General features: G+C 39.6%; 1 protein-coding gene across 4 annotated transcripts in view; it reads right to left on the bottom strand.

Moving 5' to 3' along the window:
• Window positions 1–21,014, bottom strand: part of LOC150106656 (vascular endothelial growth factor receptor 1-like) — a 672,835-nt gene that overhangs the window by 632,362 nt on the left and 19,459 nt on the right. Inside the window, exon 1 of one of the 4 annotated variants that reach the window (XM_090392615.1) lies at window positions 2,968–3,056. The exons of the other annotated variants lie outside the window; for them this stretch is intronic. The gene's annotated coding sequence lies outside the window, so the exon portion shown is untranslated. Of the gene's footprint in view, window positions 1–2,967; window positions 3,057–21,014 lie in introns of those variants that run through there. 4 annotated transcript variants of the gene reach the window in all.

Below are 21,014 nucleotides of genomic sequence, written 5' to 3'. Positions count from 1 at the left end.
ACAGGGCATACGTTCAACAAGCGTATGATAGCGATCAATGAGAATTTTGGCCCATCCTTCCTGTAGGCATGTAATGAGATCTGGACTATTTGTGGGGCGGACGTCCCTTGATCTCACCCGACGCTCGAGTTCATCTCACAGATGTTGAGTAGAGTTGAAATCAGGGCTCTGTGGAGGCCAGTGAAGTGTGGTGACGCTCATGTCCACAAACCACGCAGTTACCGCTGCAACCTTATGACACGGTGCATTGTCTTGCTTTTCAGAGACAATGGCAAGTTCTGTAAAACGCCACAAAGTAGGAAGCACTGCATTCTTCAGAATGTTCAGATGCATCTCAGAGTTCAATGTTTATGGCACCATAAACAGAGGCCCAAGGCCAAACTAGGAAAAACAGGACCATGCATCATACAGCCGCCTCCAAATTTCATAGTTGGGGCTGCACACTCTGGTAAGAAGACGTTCACCAGGCGTCCGCTACACCCACATCCATCCCTCTACCGAGCAGATGGACGGGTGTGTGGGCATCCGCTATTCCCACACTCGTCCATCTGCTCAGCAGAGGGTATAGCGTGATTCTTCGCTTCATAACAGAGTTTTCCAAGCCTCCACGTCCCGATGTACCTTTGCACCACTGAAGACGACTCTGCATGTTGGTTCGGGTAATGTGGGGTTTGCATATTGCAGTACTACAATGGAAATTCATGTTGTGAGCCTCGGTTCTGAATGTGTTTGTGTAGATTCGTGTTTCAATCGATGCCCGGAACTCATATTCAATGTGTTGGCCGACGAATGGCGGTTTTTGCATATTATTCTTCGTAGCGCCTTACGATCACGTTTGGTGAGTGTGGTGGGTCGTCCACTTGCAGTTGACGCTCTGCGCTTCCATCTCAGTATGTCATCACTGGTTGTTGGTCTGGTATAGTCCAATTTGTCAACAATTTCCAGAACAGATAGGCTTGCAACATGGTATCTTATCGAAACGCCTCTTTCAAACTCCGTCAGTTTCCTTCTCGCAGTCATTTCACCCGGACACAAATTGGGAGCATCATATTCCTTCAATTTATACTAGCTACAAGCACCTGACCTGTTCCATGGCACGATGCATCTTGCCCACGCTACGGTGTCCGTTGATTTATTTCAAGCAGTGTATATCTTCTTGAATATCCCAGGATTTGGGGCCAGTTTATCACTGAATGTTTCATAAGATAAGCAAATATTTGTTTTAACTACTGTAATAAGTCATAATGACGAATATAATCCGGAAGGAGAAATACAATAAAATAAAATAAAATCAGAACAAAAATAAGTTGTGACGTGAATCGTTTTATAGGAAATGTCACCAAAGAATTGGGGGAAAATGGTCTCCTTATGTTCTTGTGACTGATGTTAAACCCTCAAATGAATATTCAGTTTAAGTAATTGAGGAGAACAAATAATATGACTGCGTTGACAGAATATGTAAGATGTTTATAACACGAGAAAAAAAAAAGAAAGCATTTGTGCTGCAATTGATATTTTCGCTCAATTTGTTATCCGTTCAGTATTGTTTTATTATAGCTCTTCGTTCATGAGCATATATAACATAATCGGAAACAGAGTTTAAATAAAACTTAAATTTTAGAAAACATGCCGAAAATATTTTTCTGTTCCTTAGATGTGAATTCTCAAGAATAATATTTTTCAGTTACTTCTACCCGCTTTTCACTGTTGTTCACAGAGATTCAAATTCAACAGTAAGAGCACACTAACCTTGTTACTATTCAATTCGTCGTAGGTCTGCCAATAAGAGCAGCGCGGCTAGTAGTAACGGAATTGCGAAATATGGGGGAAAGCGATTACCTACTTCGAACTTCCTCAAGGAAGTTACACTGATCTCAAAGTTCCTTTTTTGATAAATTTGGGTGATAAACACACCCTTTCTACGAAGTGATAATGAAGTTAAAAGAATACCGGATTTCTAAACTGCTTAAAGTACCATAAAGGTTCTTTTTAGTAATAATCTCACTATATTTCACGTATTTATTAACTCTAAATTTACTCGCATATTTGAACATTTTTATCTAAATTCATTTGCAAATATAAATTTACGCTGATACAGGCAAATAGAATGTTGACACAATCAACAAATACGATTCGTGCGTTCATTTTTTTTTTTTTAATCGGTATACAATTTTGCCACTAATACATTATTTTATTTTACTTGATTTAAATACGTGGAAGTTATAGCATAACTTCCACGTGTATGAGATATCTTGTTTTTAAAAAAGATATCTCATACACGCCTTTTAGTAACCTATTAGCAGAGATCTCGCCGCTTGAAGCAGAAACTGAAAATTGTCTTTAAAACAATCAATTATGATAATGTAATTATTATGAAAATGCTGTAAAAAAACCGACACAGCAAGAGAATCGCTTTCATGGGAGATTCTGTATGCACAGACAAGAGTACTATTTAATTCTTGTATAGGGCCCATCTGTCTCGTTTTGAAGGAAACTTTAAGCAAATATTCACGAACCGGCAAAAGTTTACATACTTCTATGGTGTGACTACATGGTGAAGCTATTTACAGATGCGTTAGAGAACTGGTCTGATTTTTACAGACGATTGCCAAAAGATGTCAACAGGTTAGAATTTCTACGCCGAAGTAAAGTGTCTGGAATTATTCCCAAATTTATTAACTTTAAAGAAAAGTTTCACACACCTAGAGTATCTAGAATCTATAATAAAATAAAAAAAAGTGCTACTTAATGAACGCATTACCGATACCAAGCATCTTCTTGGCATTCTTGAGAACAGAAAATTACTCCTTGTTAATATAATTCAAAATAAATTTGGCATTAATCTTTGGAAAAATGTAACTTTCATTTTCAACAGACAAGCAGATAGAATTTATGAATATAATAAAACTAAACTGATTAAAAAACAATTGATATCTTAATGTCAGACAAAATACGGAAGATAAAAACCTCATAATCAAGTTGAAAAAACAGTTGTTAATAAATCCAAGCATGTCTTGTCTACGGTGGAACAAGCCGTTCTCAGCAAGGGCCTCAACTTTGCAGTCTTCCCCCGGAAAGTACCTAAAGAAATTTTGTTAGCAAAAGTTGAACGAGCTACGTCTATCTTATCTTCACAAGAGGATCACTGGCTGGATTCAAATCAGCACTTGTCATAAATGCAGCGAAACCTCCCATTGATAATCTTTCAACTTTAGAACGAGCTGCTCAGCTTAGAAACAATTCTGATATAGTGATCTTACCTGCAGACAAAGGAAATGCTACGGTTATCCTTGATTCAGTGATTATGGCTATAAAGTTAGACAGCTTCTTAACACTGACACTTACTCTATTATGGATCATGACCGTACTAGAGAGCTTCAGAATCGCACCAATAACGCTTTCAAAACAATCTATGAATTTAACAGAGAAACCAGACTAGCTCTCCATTCTCTTCATCCTCTTTCTCCACGTCTATATGGGACACCAAAAATTCATAAAGTAGACACACCTCTGTAGAAGGGATGGGGAGTGAGGACAGGCTTTTGATGAGAACAGACGTATTGTATTAGACTGAGCCTGATTACATTGCATACAAGGTTTCTCAGTAATCTCATATTGCACTGGCGCTGACACAGTTTGATTCCTACTGTCTCCCCCTCTGCACGAAACGTGCAAGAGGTCAAATGGCCGGTAGTGAATTTAAGGTTTTATAGGGAGGTAGGTTTCCAAACTGCGGCCAAGGGAGATACTGATACTCCTTTCCCCAATTAGTAGGTCGCAACAAGACTAAATTTGCTAGTAGACTAACTCAGTCTACAGGAATTTTGCTGGCAGGCTTTAAACCCTGCAGGATTATATACTACTAGTAGTCCATCCAGGTCTACAGGATACTTTGTTGGCAGGCCCCCTAGCCCTGCGGGATTATTCATACTGCTGTCACAATTTCTGCTGGCAGCAAATCGCCACTTTGATATGGAAAACATCAAAGAGCAGATCCAGATCCTTAATAAGGAGCAGTCCCTAGAGGTACTGAAACGCATAATAGGCAAGCTCGAATCTGACTGGCCGGGTTTTATAAAACGGTACATTCACTCTAATGATCAGGATGAAGAGGAGGAGGAGAATGAGATTTCACAAGATGAACTCATTGCTGCTCTGTCACCAAAATCACCCCTGTCAAAACAATTCTCAGGGAGAGCATTCTAAAAAAAGAAGAACTACAGAGGACCAGATGGATGAAGACTCACCAACACCAGGTGTCCCGAGGAACACCGAAAAGGTTCCACCTGTTACACTAAGGGGCAATGAGAAATAAACCACTGTCACATCAGCCATTAGGGAACACAAAATCTCATATTCCTGGGCTAAAAATCAAGATGGAGTCAAAATCCAGCCAGCCTCAGTTACTGACTACAGACAATTAACAACACTGATGGATAACAAAAGTATTTCTTATCACACTTTTGCTTTACCCAATGAAAAGAATCTCAAAGTAGTACTTCGCGGGGTAACCGAAGGTGTCACCTGTGAAGAAATCACTGCTGACCTTATGTCTCGGAGCCTAACACCAGTAAAAGTGAGCAGGATGCTCACGTCAGATAAACAGCCAATGCCACTGGTACTTATAGAAATTGACAATGCACAGAAAGAGATATATGAACTGACTGCGATCTGTGGCCTCAGAATTTCTACTGAGCCACTAAAGAAAAAGTTGTCAGCTGGGCACTGACATACGTGCCAAAGGTTTGGCCATGCCCAAAAACTTTGCAAGGCAAATTACAGGTGTTTAAAATGCGACGAGGGCCACCAGGCCGTCATGTGTACCAAGCCAAGATCCACACCAGCTAAATACGCCAACTGTGGAGGATCTCACCCCGCCAACTACAAGGGATGCATTACACACCGAAATAACCGAGGGTCAGCAAAAAATACCCTTCCAACACATTTCAGAGATTCTCAAGACAGCCGTGAAGATCGCACCCTGGTCCAAATTATCTCCAGCTTTACAACTCAGGAAAGGAAACAAATGCCCAAAACTTATGTGCAGAGGCAGCACGAACAAAGATTGCTCCATCCCATGATCAAATTAGCTCAAATCTAACATCAGTATTAACTGCCTCACTAGTTAGCATGTTACAAGAATTCAGCAGGAAAAATCCTTCGCCATCCTCCACGAAAAGATTCCTACAAGGTACCCACTCAATTCTGACAGCCTTCAATAATGAATAAAAGAAAATTCCATCCCAACTCTCTCATGATCACTGCAATGGAACGCCAATGGACTTAGTTAAGAAAATCCTAGAACTGCAAGAGTTCACTCACAGACACAATCTTGACATAATACTAGTAAATGAAACACATCTCAGGCCAGCTAATAACCCCAAGTTACGGAACTATATTATGTACAAAACAGATAGCCTCACCAGCAGTGGAGGAGGAACAGCCATATACATTAAAAACTACCTAAGCCACAATGTTCTGACCAATCCACAAACCAAGAACCTAGAGATAACAGGCATTGAAGTTCATACCAACAATGCTGGCAATATCAAAATCTATGCTATATATAATCCACCCAGCATTCCATTACTGGTATCTGACTTGGACACCATTCTCGGCTTCACAGACTCCATCATCATGGCTGGTGACTTTAATGCCAAACATACAGCCTGGCATAGCTCCACAATCAACGTAAAAGGTTGAACTCTCAACCGTTACTCAACACAAAATTCTGTTGTTGTAGCTGGACCCACAGAGCCCACCCATCACAGCTCAGCTGGAAGCTCAGATGTACTTGACATAGTCATCCTCAAAAACATCAGATACCAATATCAGCTGGAAACATTAAATGAACTTTCATCTGATCACAACCCTATTCTGCTTCAACTCGGTACACAAGAACAATTCTCCCCTCCCCACTCTTTCATATCTTGGGACAAACTCTCCAGAATTCTCCCTGATCGCACTGGCGCAGTCCCTGCTATTCACACTAAAGAGGAGATAGAATTTGCTGCAAACAACCTTACCAGTCAAATCAAAAAAGCAATGAAGTCAGTTACCCAAACTACAGTCTTTCACCTTAGTGGTCGGATCCCCGAGGAAATCATGGATTTAATCAGACTGAAAAACCAAACCAGAAAGAGGTACCATAACACAAGAGTCCCACAAGATAAAACAAATTTGAATAAATTAAACAGACAAATCCGAGAAGCCCTCCAAAAACATCGAAACCAAGAATGGGAATCTAAGCTAACTAAATTAGACCCAGAGGATAACTCCGTTTGGAAGTTCCTGAGAACCTTCCGCACTAAAAGGCAACTTTTACCCACAATTCAGACCAAGAAGGGACCAAGCCCATACTGACAAGGAAAAGGCAGAGGCTCTGGCAGATAGCTTGGAAACTCAATGCAACCCCTCTTATGAAAATTTGAACATCAATCTCATCTACAAGATTCATCGCCCGAGTCAGGCAGGCCGTAACACAATAAAAGGATCACCTAGAAACAGTTACACACCCACTTCTCCAACAGAAGTTATAAATATCATAACCCACCTGAACAATAATAAAGCTTCAGGTTCAGATGGAATCACAAACAAAATAATCAAACTACTCCCCAGAAAAGCCATTGTACATCTAGTCAACATAATTAATGCCATCCTCAGATCAAGTACTTTCCCTTAACATGGAAGATGGCGGATGTCACTCCAATCAAAAAGATTGGAAAAAAAACCCAGCTCCCTGAAAGCTACAAACCTATCAGTCTTCTGTCCAGCCTTGAAAATATCGCAGAAAAAGTAATCCTTACAAGGCTTCAATCAGAAACGGATAAACTAGGTATACTTCCTAATGAGCAGTTTGGATTTAGAAAACACCACACCACCGTTCAGCAGATCCACAGGCTGATCAAATTCATCTCCGAAGGCTTCAACCAGAAACTTCACACAGCTGCGGTCTTCTTAGATGCTGCGAAGGCTTTGGATAAGGTGTGGCATCAGGATCTTCTCTACAAGCTCATCACATTCAATATGCCTACTAATCTAGTTAAAATAATTCGCTCATACCTGCAGGACAGATACATGCAAGTCAAAATAAATGAAACTGCGGGAGTGCCGCAGGGCTCACTCCTGTCCCCCCTATTGTTTTCTATCTATATAGCTGATATTCCTCAAAACCCAAGCTCAACAATCACTGCATTATATGCAGATGATACTGCATTATTAGCAAAATCTCTCAGCCCCAAACTAGCTATCAAAAGACTCCAAAACAGTATTCACACACTAGAGAAATGGTTGATGGACTGCAGGATCCAAGCAAACTCACAGAAGAGTTCAGCCATACTGTTCACTAGAAAGAAGACTCAAATCAAGGAAGGTATACATTTACTAGGAGTTAAGATCCCATGGCAGAATACAGTTAAATATCTCGGCGTAATTCTCGACAAAAAACTACAATTCACAAGCCATATAAAACACATAAATTCAAAGACATCAAAGTAATAGCACAGCTCTACCCTATGATCAACAGAAAAAGTAAACTGGATACTAAGAACAAACTACTCATATACAAGATGGTAATACGCCAAGTCATCACTTACGCATCATCTGCATGGAGTCATACCTCAAACACAAATATTCAACATCTACAAAGAATACAGAACAAATGTCTAAGAATGAGTTTAGATGCCCCATAGTTTAACAGAAACTCCCAGATTCACATAGAAGTCAATATTCCCTATTTCACATCCTCCTTCACGACCTAGCTGAAAAGTTCTTCATCAAGACAATTAATCATCCGAACCCACTGATCAAGCAAGCTTCAGACTACAATGAAGCAGATTTCTGCAGATACAAAAGACCTAAATCAATTCTATGCTCAGCTGAACACAGCTTATCTCACTGTCCTTTCAGGGCGAGCTTAAAGCTCAATAATTTCTCCACTCAAAGAACTTTCCATCTCAGACAAAGGGGAACATGAAAAGCATTTATGCTTTACCTATCAAGTCAGTACCGTTATGCATTATGCGTGAGTAGAAGGGATAGATTCTCCGACATATCTTCTTGCGAAAAATCTAGCCAAACTACTGAAGGACCTAACAGGATAATCACCATCCTTTGTTAAAAACTCCTAGCATTTTGTTTCAATCATCAGCAATATAATCCTTGATGAACATAATATTTTATCAAGCTTTGATGTAGTCAATTAGTTTACCAATGTTACTACTGATGATCTACTTGCACTGCTTCAAGATAAATTCTCTAAGAAGGTTATGGCACGCCTCAAACACTGTATTTCATCTGGACACGTCAAATATAAAAATACAATATACAAACAGAACTCTGATCTAGCCATGGGCAGTCCTCTTTCGCCAGTTTTAGCAAATATTTATATAGAAACATTTGAAAACAAGGCCTTAGAAGAATACCATTATAAACAAAATTATGGAAAAGGTATGTCGATGATATATTCTTAGTCTGGAACCATGGACTACATTCACTTCTGCTTTTTCATGAGTACCTGAATTAGAATCAACACTCTAACATAAAATTCACCTATGAATTAGAATTTAATGGTTCTCCCAATTCTGGACCTTCTACTAACTAAGGAATCGGGTAAATTAAGTCTCTATATTTCGAAAGCTTACACATACTGACACATATTTACATTCCTCATCCCATCATTATAGACCTAAAAGGACTAGATAACCAAAGAAGCTCAACATTTACAAAACACTATTCAAAACGGCTATAGTGAGCACATCATCTGCAGACTGCTCAACTGACATGAGATGAGAAATTTCCAATGAAGAAGAAAACAGAGGATTCAAGACGCTCCTATATATTAGCTCTGTGTCCATAAAACTAGCAAAAATACTTAAGGAATATAAAATCAAAGTAGTATTTAACCCCTTTATCAAGACACTGCTCCGATCCACAAAACCTTGACATAGTGCACTTCAATATCCGGGTGTTTATCGGCTATGGTACGATTGCCGGTTAACTTACTATGGACAGACAGAAAAATCAATTGAACAATGCATTGAAGAACACGCTCGAGATAGTGAATACCGAAACGAAGCCTCAACTTTGTCATCACACGTGCTCTCTTCAGCTGCTGCACATGACGCCTCGCAAATGAGACATCAAGTTTTATGGGATAAATCAGAACTATTATACCGTTGCTATGATAAAATGCAGAGAAAAATATGGGAATCTTTGGAAATAGCATTAGATCCTAAACATTTGAATATTCACCAAAGTACTGCATTAACTTCTCTGAATACATTCTAGCCTAACCTTCATTAGTCAAGAATGTTCACGTGAATGCGTAAACACACAGAACATTTAGAAATAATTAAAAAAAAAATAACATGCCGCTTTTATATAACACTATAACAGTTGTCACCTTTGTTATTCCGTACTGTTTTGTCTACTAGTTTGTTTATTTACACCTGAAGAAATCCTGTGCAATTAGGATGAAACGTCGTATTACTAAGTAAATAAATGTTATCAACTTATTCCGGTGCCTTATAAACTTTAATCATATATATATATATATATATATATAGTTATATATATATATAGTTATATATATATATATATATAGTTATATAGTTATATATATATAGTTATATATATATATACAGGGTGTTCGGGATAAATTTGACAGTTTCGTAAGGAAAAAGAAAATCTTCTTTGTATCTATTAAATTTAATGAATTGACAAAAAAACATTACAGGCAGAGTTAATTACAATACTATCAACAAGATTTACTCAAAATAACCACCATTAGCATCGATCACAGCTTCAATTCTGCTTCGGAACCTCGAACAAGCTGATGCTACAGTCTCCCTGGGAAGGGCCGCAAAGACTGTTTTAATTTTGTCCATTAACTGGGCTTTTGTATTACTGGAAGTGCGATTGGTGTCTTTTTCAACTGCGCCCCATACAAAATAATCCATGGGGTTAAGGTCTGGGGAGTTTGGAGGCCAAACATTTGGACTGGTGAAGTCGTAGAAATTTTCAGACAACCATTTTTGACTTTTCCCAGAGGTGTGGCAAGGGGCCGAATCCTGCTGCCATACATACGGCCTACCATTGGCTACCCTTGTTATCCAGGGCTTGACTACAGTTAGCAACTCCACGAACAAAGCCCGAATTCCAATGCCAGGGTTCTTCAACACCTGTTCCTGCAGATTTGCGAGGAATTCTGCTGTACGAGCGCAATCAGATCGTCTGCTAGGGATCTTTCTTCTTGCTACATCCTCGTAGTCACCATTGCAAGTCTCTAGTTCATGCCTGATTGTTTTTACTGTATTCAGGGAGCATTGGGCAGCAGTCGTAATATCCTTATTTTGATGGCGGGCACGAATCATCATGATACAAGTTATTCTCTTCCATGATTCAGGTGGGTTCCAGCTATCCATCCTTTCTGACATCTTGTATATGAATGAAGAAGGGTCCAAACTTTTAAATGAAGAGAAGTGTGTGTTAATACATGTAACTTACGGAAAAATATAATTAATTATAAATATGTCAAATTTATCCCGAACACCCTGTAGATATATATATATATATATATATATATATATATATATATATATATATATATATATATATATATATATATATAATATATATATAAAAAGGGAAATTAAATGACTTTATGGATGGCGGCTCGTGTTGTAGTGTTCAGTGTCGTGTATTATTGATAGTGAATTATAATCGGGTTTGATATGTTTTTAGCGATTTATAGTTATGCTTAATCATTAGGGTTAGTAGTTAATTGCTTGCTACCATAATTAGTCACATATTTTCCTCAGTGCTTTATCTAGTAGGTAAGTTAACCTTTTCTTTCTAAAACAACGGCGATACGCTAGGCTTACTGCCATCAGCATCGCCATTGTGTTATAGAAACTGTCTATTACCATAGTGCGGTGGAAATGGACAGCATGTACTGCTCCGCAGAACAACTTGCGGATCCAACCACAGATGTACCGTACGAGGACCTCACCTTTAAACAGCTCCTGGCCATTTTCAAGCACATTGGAAATCTGCTCCACACAAAATGGCCTGGCAAGGTAGTAGTTCATGAAATCCAAGAGGTTGATGCTGACGATGCTCAGCTTCTTGAACTGCTTCAGGGCGGCGCTGCTGAGGAATCAGAGGCGGCTGATGATCATTCCCGCACTGACCATGCTGATGCTAATTTTCAGGAGGTTCGCGCAAGCAAAAAGCGAAAAACCGCGACCTCTGAATCACCAATAATGGATGTTGTAGTAGAAGATGGCTCTGCTGCAGACTCTCCTACCTCCGCAAGGGAAAAGATCCCCCCGATTATTCTGCGTGAGAAGAAAAAATGGATGACAATAAAGAACATGATGTACAACCTAAAGATTTCGTACAACAATGCAAAGAATATCACAGATGGTGTCAAAATCCACCCCAACACTGTCTCAGACTACCGTAGGTTGACAGCAGAACTGAATTCTAGAGGGGTCCAGTACCATACTTATTCGCTCGGCTCCGAAAAAAATCTTAAGATTGTAATTAGAGGCGTACCTGAGGATGTCTCCATAGATGAAATCATTGCGGATCTGCACTCGAATGATTTACCACCAATCAAGGTCAGCAGAATGACCAGGAGGGACAAGACTCCAATGCCACTGGTGCTGATCGAAATCAGTCAAGCCCACAAACACATATATGACTTGACAACCATCTGTGGATTGAAAATCTCGGTAGAACCGTTAAGGAAGAGAGCTTCTACTGGGCAATGCCACAGATGTCAAAAATTTGGGCATGCCCAGAAAATGTGCAGGGCAGAGTTCAAGTGTCTGAAGTGTGGGGTTGGTCACCCAACGAACACCTGCTCTAAACCAAAATCTACCCCGGCTAAATGTGCCAATTGCGGCGGCCCTCACACATCCAACTACAAAGGATGTTTACATAATCCACGTAATAGGAGGTCAGAAGAGGGAACATTCTCTCCTTCCATTAGCTCACCTACATCTGCAGCTACTTCACAGTCTCCTAAAGTTCAGAATAAAGATTCAGAAGCCCATCTGCCGAAAACTGAGTTCCCTCAAAAAACAACTCTAAAAAGGCAGTCCAGGTCATATGCGGATGTAACCCGCCCTAAACAGACATCCCTAGAACAGCCAGCTTCACGCCCAAATTTGACAGCTATCATCACCGCGTCCCTGGCAAATATGCTATTAGATTTCAGCAGATCTAATCCTTCACAAAGTTCTACTAACAGATTCCTCAAAGACACCCAAGTCATCATTTCAGCGCTCACTAATGAACAGTAAAAAATTAAAACCAGAATCCTTAGAGATAATAGCCTGGAATGCCAACGGCTTAAGAAATAAGATCCTAGAACTTAAAAATTTTGTCCATAGGCATCGGCCAGATGTTCTATTACTAAACGAAACACATCTAAGACCAGCAGACAATCCCAAAATCTACGGATATCAATCATATAGAACTGACAGATCAACCCACAGAGGTGGAGGCACAGCAATTTTCATCAAGAACTTTATCTCACATCACTCCATAAACCTTCCTCCTACCTCCACTCTTGAGGTCACTGGCATTGAGATTCTCACGAGCTCAGTAGGCAAATTAAAAATTTTTGCAGCATACCATCCACCACAAAAATCATTACTATCTTCTGACTTGAATGCCATATTTGATACTGGAGAGCCTACCATTGTGGCAGGGGATCTAAATGCCAAACATCCTACCTGGAATAGCCACTCCACTAACAAAAATGGACAGATACTACAGAACTATGCTGATTTCAACAACCTTCACGTAATAGGCCCTGCTGATCCCACCCATCACAACACTTATGGTAGGGCTGATGTATTGGACATTGCCATACTGCAGCACATTAGACTCCAATACAATTTAATGACAATCAATGATTTATCATCAGATCATAACCCAATACGATTAAAATTAGGAAATCTTGAAAAATTATCTCCACCCCCTCACTCATTTATTCCCTGGGAAAGGCTCTCCAAGATGCTTCCAAAATATATTGGTCCTGTTCCCATCATTAAATCAAAAGAGGAAATTGAGATAGCTGTCAAAAATCTAACAGAACAGATCACAGCAGCCTGTGCAGCAGTTACTACCCCTGTAACTACCCACAAACCCAACCATCTGCCCGAAGATATTATGAATCTGATTAGGGAAAAAAACAGGGCTAGGAAAAGATACCACAACACTAGGGCACCACAAGACAAGCGGATCTTAAATAGGTTAAATTCTGCAGTGAGAGATGCACTCGCAACTCATAGATCTCAACTCTGGGAAGAAAAACTGACCTCCATCTCCACTGATAACCACTCTGTATGGAATCTTATCCGTAAGATCAAGAACAAAAACAAACCTCTTCCCCCTCTGCAAACAGATTCAGGTCTCATCCACACCGATGCTGATAAAGCTGAGGCAATAGCGAATCATCTTGAAAATCAATGCAAACCTGCATACAGTCACCTTGACATTAGTCATATCTACAAGATACACCGTAATGTCAGATATTCACTCAAGTCTGCTCCCACACATTCTACTCAAATCACACCCACCTCACCTGCTGAAATATATGCTATTATTCAGAAATTCAAAAATAAAAAGGCTCCTGGACCCGACGGCATCTCCAACAAAGTTATAAAACTTCTACCTCGCAAAGCTATTGTTCATTTGGTAAACATAATCAACTCCATACTTCACTACAAGTATTTCCCTTCCTACTGGAAACTGGCGTACATAATACCAATTCATAAATCTGGAAAGGATCCCACTCTGCCACAAAATTACAGACCAATCAGTCTCATCTCTAATCTCGGAAAAATTGCTGAGAAGGTAATTCTTACTAGGCTTCAAGATTCAGTACTCCAGTTAAACATCCTGCCTGAGGAGCAGTTTGGCTTCAGACAGTTGCATAGTACCACTCAACAAATACACAGATTGGTGGAACATATCATTACAGGTTTTAACTGGCGTCAATGCACTGGGGCTGTTTTCCTAGACTTAGCCAGTGCATTTGACAAGGTTTGGCATTATGGTTTGCTATACAAGCTTATATCATCCGGTGTTCCAATCGGAATCATTCAACTCATCAAGACATACCTCTGCGATAGGCGCATGCAAGTGAGATTAAGTGGAGTAGTGTCTGCACAGAAACACATCTTGGCTGGAGTTCCACAAGGATCCTTATTAGCACCGATCTTATTCTCCTTATACTTGCATGATATCCCACACAACCCATTATCTTCAATTAAAGCTCTTTACGCTGATGACACGGCGATATTGGCCAGATCATTAAAGCCTCATTTAGCCATCAAGAAACTGCAAGAAAACCTACTACAAATAGAACAATATTTTGCCAAATGGCGACTCCAGGTGAACCCTCAGAAGAGCGTAGCCGTCTTATTCTCTAGAAGATCAGTGCTTCCTAATGAAGATATTCTCCTGTTTAACACAAAAATTCAGTGGAAAACAGAGATCAAATATCTTGGTGTAGTAATGGACAGAAAACTGACTTTCAACTCCCATATCAAGACTCTCTGTGTAAACACGTCAAAAACCATAGCCCAGCTCTATCCGCTAATAAACAGAAACAGTAAGCTGAGCACCAGAATCAAACTTCTCATATATAAACTGATGGTTCGTCCAATACTCACCTATGCCTCACCGGCCTGGAGCCATACTTCAAACTCAAATATCATTAAATTACAACGCATTCAGAACAAGTGTCTCAGAATGATCCTGGGCGCTCCATGGTTCGTCCGAACTGTCCGACTGCACCGGGACACGGAGGTCCCCTATATCTACACCTTCATGCAGACTATAGCAACCAAATTCTTTTCAAAGGCAACTGTGCACCCTAACAGACTGATCCAACTGGCTGCTGACTATGATGTTATGGACTACTCGAAGCACAAAAGACCTAAAGCCATCCTCAAACCCCTCACTGAGGATTAATCTCCTAGCCTGCTGAGGGCGAGCAATTAGCTCATAAACTCTTTCTACTCACAGTCTCTATTAAGATAGCCGGGAATATGAAAAGCTTTTGCTTCACCCGTTAAGCCAGTAATGTTACTAGTTGTTACTAAATGACTTTATACCGAGAAAACAAATTTATTGTTAAGATACAACTAGTTTCGTTGAAATACAACTTCTTCAGGTATCATTGGCAAAGAATAAAATAAAAAATAACAGACACATGAAAAAATATATTAACAGATCTAGTATAAAACAAGTACAATTAAAAGGAATGCGTGCTAGAGTTCCAACTGAAGTTGACTACGTGCGTGAGCTGGTATTAGTGAGCCATTATTGAATGGCAATGTGCGCATCAGAAATATTATAGCTAAGGCTGTTATTAATATGAGACAAATCAAGTGATATTTCGTCTCATATTAATAACAGCCTCAGCTATAATATTTCTGATGCGCACATTGCCACTATCAGTTTTATAGAGAGATATGCTAGGTATTGTGTAAATAACGAACGTTTTAGTCTCTCGTGGTAGGTCTTTTGATACATTAAGTGAAGTATGATAGTTATATTGTGGATAATGGTCAGTGCGGGACTCCTGCGATGAGCTTAAACTTCATTGGGATACCCGATAACTAATAATAATTATTATTCTTGCTGTGATAACATTAACATTTCTGGCTAGATGGGTGAAGCAAAATTGCTTTTCATATTCCCCTTTGTCTTTTAATGGTAGGACTTTAAATGGAATGTTTGTGAGCTTTATGCTCGCCCATTGAGGGCAGTGAAGTTAGTTGTGTTCAGCTGAACTTAAGATAGACTTTGGTCTTTTATATTTGTTGATTTCTTCTTCATTATATTACGAGGCTTCCTTGATTAAAGGGTTTGGGTGGTTACTTGTCTTGGTAAAGAACTTCTCAGCTAGATTTTTGAGAAGGGAAGAGATATAAGGCATATTAACTTCTCTATGGATCTGGGTGTTTCTTATGTACCAGGGGGCATCCAGAATCATCCTCAGGCTCTTATTCTGTAATCTCTGAAGTTTTAGAATGTTTGAATTTGCGGTGTGGCTCCAAGCTGGGGATGCGTAAGTGATAACCGGTCTAATTGCCATCTTGTAGATTGTTAATTTTGTTTGCATATCCAGTTTACTTTTTCTGTTGATCATAGGGAAGAGCTGTGCTAAGACGTTGGATGTCTTAGAGGTAATGTAACTAATATGTTTGCTGAATAGGAGTTTACTATCAAGAATCACTCCAAGATATTTAACTTCAGTCTGCCATGGAATCTTTACTCCCAATAAATAAATATCCTCCATGGTGTGAATTTTCTTTCTAGTGAACAGTATGGCTGAGCTTTTCTGGGGGTTAACTTGGATCCTCCAGTCTGCCATTTTTCTAAGGTGTGTATGCTATTTTGTAATCTTTTAGTTGCCAGTTTTGGGCTCAGTGATCTTGCCATCAGTGCAGTATCATCTGCATATAATGCAGTGAATGTTGTTCTTGGGTTCAGAGGGATGTCTGCTACATATATTGAAAACAGTAGAGGTGCCAGAAGAGATCCTTGAGGTACGCCTGCCGAGATTCTGCGTCTGGTCGAAACCGTTTCGCCTACCCTGACCTGCATGTATCTGTCTTTCAGGTAAGAATGTATTACCTTTATTAGCCTGACTGGAAAATTAAATTTTATCAGTTTGTAGAGAAGACCTTGATGCCATACTTTATCAAACGCCTTCTCTGCGTCGATGAAGATGGCAACTGTATTGAGTTTCCAGTTGAAACCTTTAGTAATAATTTCTACCAGCCGGTGCACTTGTTGGGATGTACTATGGGCCCTACGGAAGCCGAACTGTTCATTAGGCAAAATTCCTAACTTATCTGTTTCTGCTTGGAATCTTGAGAGGATCACTTTCTCTGTTATCTTTCCGAGGCAGGATAATAGGCTTATGGGTCTGTAGCTTTCAGGTAGGTGAGCATTTTTTCCTGGCTTCTTCAGTGGCATGATTGTGGCTGTTTTCCATGTAGAAGGGAAATGCTGGAATCTAAAGATGGCATTTGTAATGTTGACGAGATGGACTATGGCCTTTCTTGGAAGTAGTTTTATTATTCTATTAGTTATGCCATCCGGTCCTGGGGCTTTTTTATTGTTTAGATGGGAGATGATATTTATCATTTCTGTTGGATTAGTAGGAGTGATCAGTTCTGAGTTGACATTGTTCTGTCTTAAGGTTGACCTAACATGACGATGAATCTTGTATATAAGGTTGATATTTAAATTAGTATACGATGGGTTGCACTGAGATTCTAGATTATCTACTATTGCCTCGGCTTTCTCTTCATCTTTGTGAACTGTTCCTTTCTTGGTTTGGATAGGGGGTATGAGTTGTTTTTTGGTGCGGATTGCTTTTAAGAATTTCCATACAGAATGATCATCAATGTTAATGTTGGTCAATTTGGTTTCCCATTGTTGGTTTCTGTGTTTTTGAAGAGCTTCTCGGACCTGCCTGTTTAGATTGTTCAATACTTTTTTATCTTGTGGGGCTCTGGTATTGTGGTATCTCTTCCTGGCTCTATTTTTTGCTCTGATTAGATCCATGATTTCTTCAGGAATTCGGTTAGTTGGGTTGAAGGCAGTGGATTGTCTGACTGATTCAATTGCTTTCTGAATTTGTATAGTTAAGTTATTTATTGCTGTGTCAATCTCTTCCTTTTTACTGATATTGGGTACCGGACCAATATGATCAGGAAGAACCTTGGCTAACTTGTCCCATGGTATGAATGTGTGCAGAGGAGAGAATTGATCTGATGAACCTAGATTAAGCACTATTGGACTGTGGTCAGAAGATAATTCGTTGACTGATTCCAATTTGTATTGGTATCTTAAATTTTTAAAGATGACAATGTCCAGCACATCCGAGCCACCCGAAGGGCTGAAATGGGTGGGCTCAGTAGGGCCGGTCACTACAATAGAGTTGAGCATTGCATAGTTGAAAAGTGTGTGACCTTTGGTATTAGTAGATGAGCTGTACCAAGATGTGTGTTTTGAGTTGAAATCTCCTGCTATTATTATGGAGTCATTTGGACTAAGTATGGAGTCCAGATCTGTTGTCAGCAGAGGAATGCTTGGAGGGTTATATTCAGCATAGATCTTGAGACTCCCGGCATTGAAGGTATGCACCTCCACACCAGTCACCTCCAGGTTTACTGTTTTGGGCTTGTCTATTGTGTTATGATTTAAATAACTCTTAATATATATGGCTGTGCCTCCGCCTCTTGTGCCAATTCTGTCGTTTCTGTACATAGTATATCCACGGATTTTTGGGTTATTAGCTGGTCTTAGGTGTGTTTCACCAATCAAGATGATATCTGCACTGAGACGAGTTGAAAATTCTTTTAGTTCCAATATCTTGTTCATTAGTCCATTAGCGTTCCATGCTATTATCTTAAGAGCTTTTGGTTTGAATTTATTATTCATGACAGATGGCTGTTATAATGTTTTGAGTGCTTTGCAGGAATCTTTTTCTGGAAGATGTTGATGGGCATGTCTTGCTGAATTCTTGCAGCATAGTGGCAAGTGAGGCTGTTAAGACAGATGATATGTTGGAGCATTCTAGCTCGGGAGATGTAGGAGGCTTAGTTCTTGCAGCTTCAGCATATGTTTTGTCCCTGGTTGTTCCTTCTTGTGAGGTAGAAGGCAAGGTGTTTCGGACTGGAAGACCATTTGTTTGGATGCTTGAAACATTGTTACGTGGCGGAGAAAGATTGACTTTTATTGTTCCTCGGTTTTTTGGATTGGAAAGGCATCCCTTATAGTTGGCGGGGTGAGGTCCTCTGCAGTTTGCACAGCATGCTGGAGTTGTGCGAGGTTTGGTGCAAGAGATGGTCTGGTGTCCCTCGCCGCACTTCAAGCACCTGTAGGCTGCCTTACATAATTTTTGAGCATGTCCAAATCTTTGGCATCTATGACACTGACCTGCAGATGCTCTTTTCCTTAGAGGCTCAGTTGTAATTTTGAGACCGCATACTACAGTCAGTTCATAGATCTGCTTTTGTGTGTTGTTTATTTCTACCAGCACCAAAGGCATTGGTCTTTTGTCTGCTCTGAGCATTCTGCTCACTTTAACTGGGGATAGGCCCTGTCTGGAGAGATCAGTGGACACTTCTTCAGGAGTGATACCTTCAGCTATCCCACGTAGAACAACTTTCAGGTTCTTTTCGCTAGGTAAAGTGAAGGTGTGGTATGGGACGCTAGCATTGTCCATAAATCTGGTCATCTGTCTGTAATCCGAGACAGTAGAGGGTTGTATTTTAACTCCTTCATCTGTATTTTTAGCCCATGAGAATGAGATATTTTGTTCTCTTAGGGCTGATGTGAAAGGGATCCATTTTTCTTTATCCCTTAATATGACTGGTGGTATCTTTTCTTTAGGACCATTGAGTACTTCTATCCCTGTTGTTTTGGGTTCTTCCACACTGGTAGAGATTTTCCTCTTCTTTTTCACCAGTTGGAACTCTGTATCAGTTTCCAAGGAATGATAATTACTGTCTTGGGATGTAGCATCTTCCACACTTGGGGAGTGTGCTAAATCTGATTGCGTCTGAGTTGTGGGCTCTTCAATCATGTCAACCATATTATCCTCTGTGACAGCTGTGGGGGGGAATGTGTCAAAGAGCTTGACTTTTCCTGGCCAATTTTCACTCAGCAGCTTTCCCAGTCTGAGGAATTCAAAATAAACTTCTTCGAATTTGGCCTCATTCAGAAGTTTTGCCATGACAATATTTGGAAATGTGTTAAGTCAAGGATGGAGAAAGAGTAGAGATTGCTCTGGTGTTCCGAGCAGGTAAAAGTAATCCTGTGGACTTTTGAGGGTCCACTAGCAAATCCCGTAGACACCCTAAGGTGTCTACCAGCAATAAGATGTCGCGATATAAAATACAGCAATGGCGATACTAACGGCAGTAGGCCTAGCGTATCGCCCTTATAACTTCAATTGACTTACCTGGATGGAAAATAAATAAAGTGCCTGTTTATGGCAGTAAGCAATTAACTGAAATTACTGATGAATACGCATAAATCACTAAATCATAACCGTCAAATTCACAATTCACCATCAATAATACACGACACTAAACACTACCACGCGAGCCGCCATCTTGTTTTTTCCTCCCTTATCTTGCTGTGATAAAATTATTCAAGGAATCTATTGAGTGGTGCTTATATAAAAATCCGACTGGTGTGTCAAATGTTGTAACTTGTTTATGACACGTCGACTAATGCTTGGTTTACGTGCTCTAGACATGTGATTTTGCTATGCCTGATTTTGTTACTGCATATGTACCGATTTGCAACCAAAATTCACATCATTCCAATAAATTTGAATGGAAATCATAAACAGACAATTTCATTAAATTTTATTCAGCCCATTGAGAATTATTCATGTCAGTTGAAATCAATTTTATAAATAAAAATGGTTTACTTGAAACTAATTTAAAATTATTATTATCACGTATGGTAACCTTCTTTTTCACTTGTACATCCCAAATCCCCAAATTTCATTAAATTTCATCCTGACAATTTCCACACATTTTATTCCAGTAAATGGTTCGACTGAAACAAAAATTGAAATTGCTCGACGAATTTTCGTGATGATTCTAAATCCCAAAGTTCTATAAAATTCTTTCGGCAGATTCCGTGATAACTTATGTCCATATCCAGAACCGGCGCTAGGGTCTTTGCCGCCCGCATGCAATTTTTATCTAAGCGACCCTGTAACGATCCGGGCGTGTCTGGTTCTTTTTCGATAATAAAAATTTAAATTATTTGAAATTTCTTAAATAAATTTTGACAGAACAGCCACACGTTGGTTCGCTTAATGTAACGAGCTGGGTGGGGGTGGGGGGTTGACTAGGCAGGATAATAGTTATAAACCCGAAATTCAAAAAATTCTCAAAAGGATAAAGCCACTTCACTTTAATCGTTGAATATAATGATACAGGGATTATATC

This window comes from Typopeltis vanoorti, chromosome 5, assembly GCF_054136105.1.
Source record: "Typopeltis vanoorti isolate ZY-2024b chromosome 5, IOZ_Tvanoo_1.0, whole genome shotgun sequence".
NCBI classification, from domain to species: domain Eukaryota; kingdom Metazoa; phylum Arthropoda; class Arachnida; order Uropygi; family Thelyphonidae; genus Typopeltis; species Typopeltis vanoorti.
The sequence above is the reverse complement of the archived record's forward strand: the minus strand, read 5'-3'. Positions and strand labels throughout refer to the sequence as shown.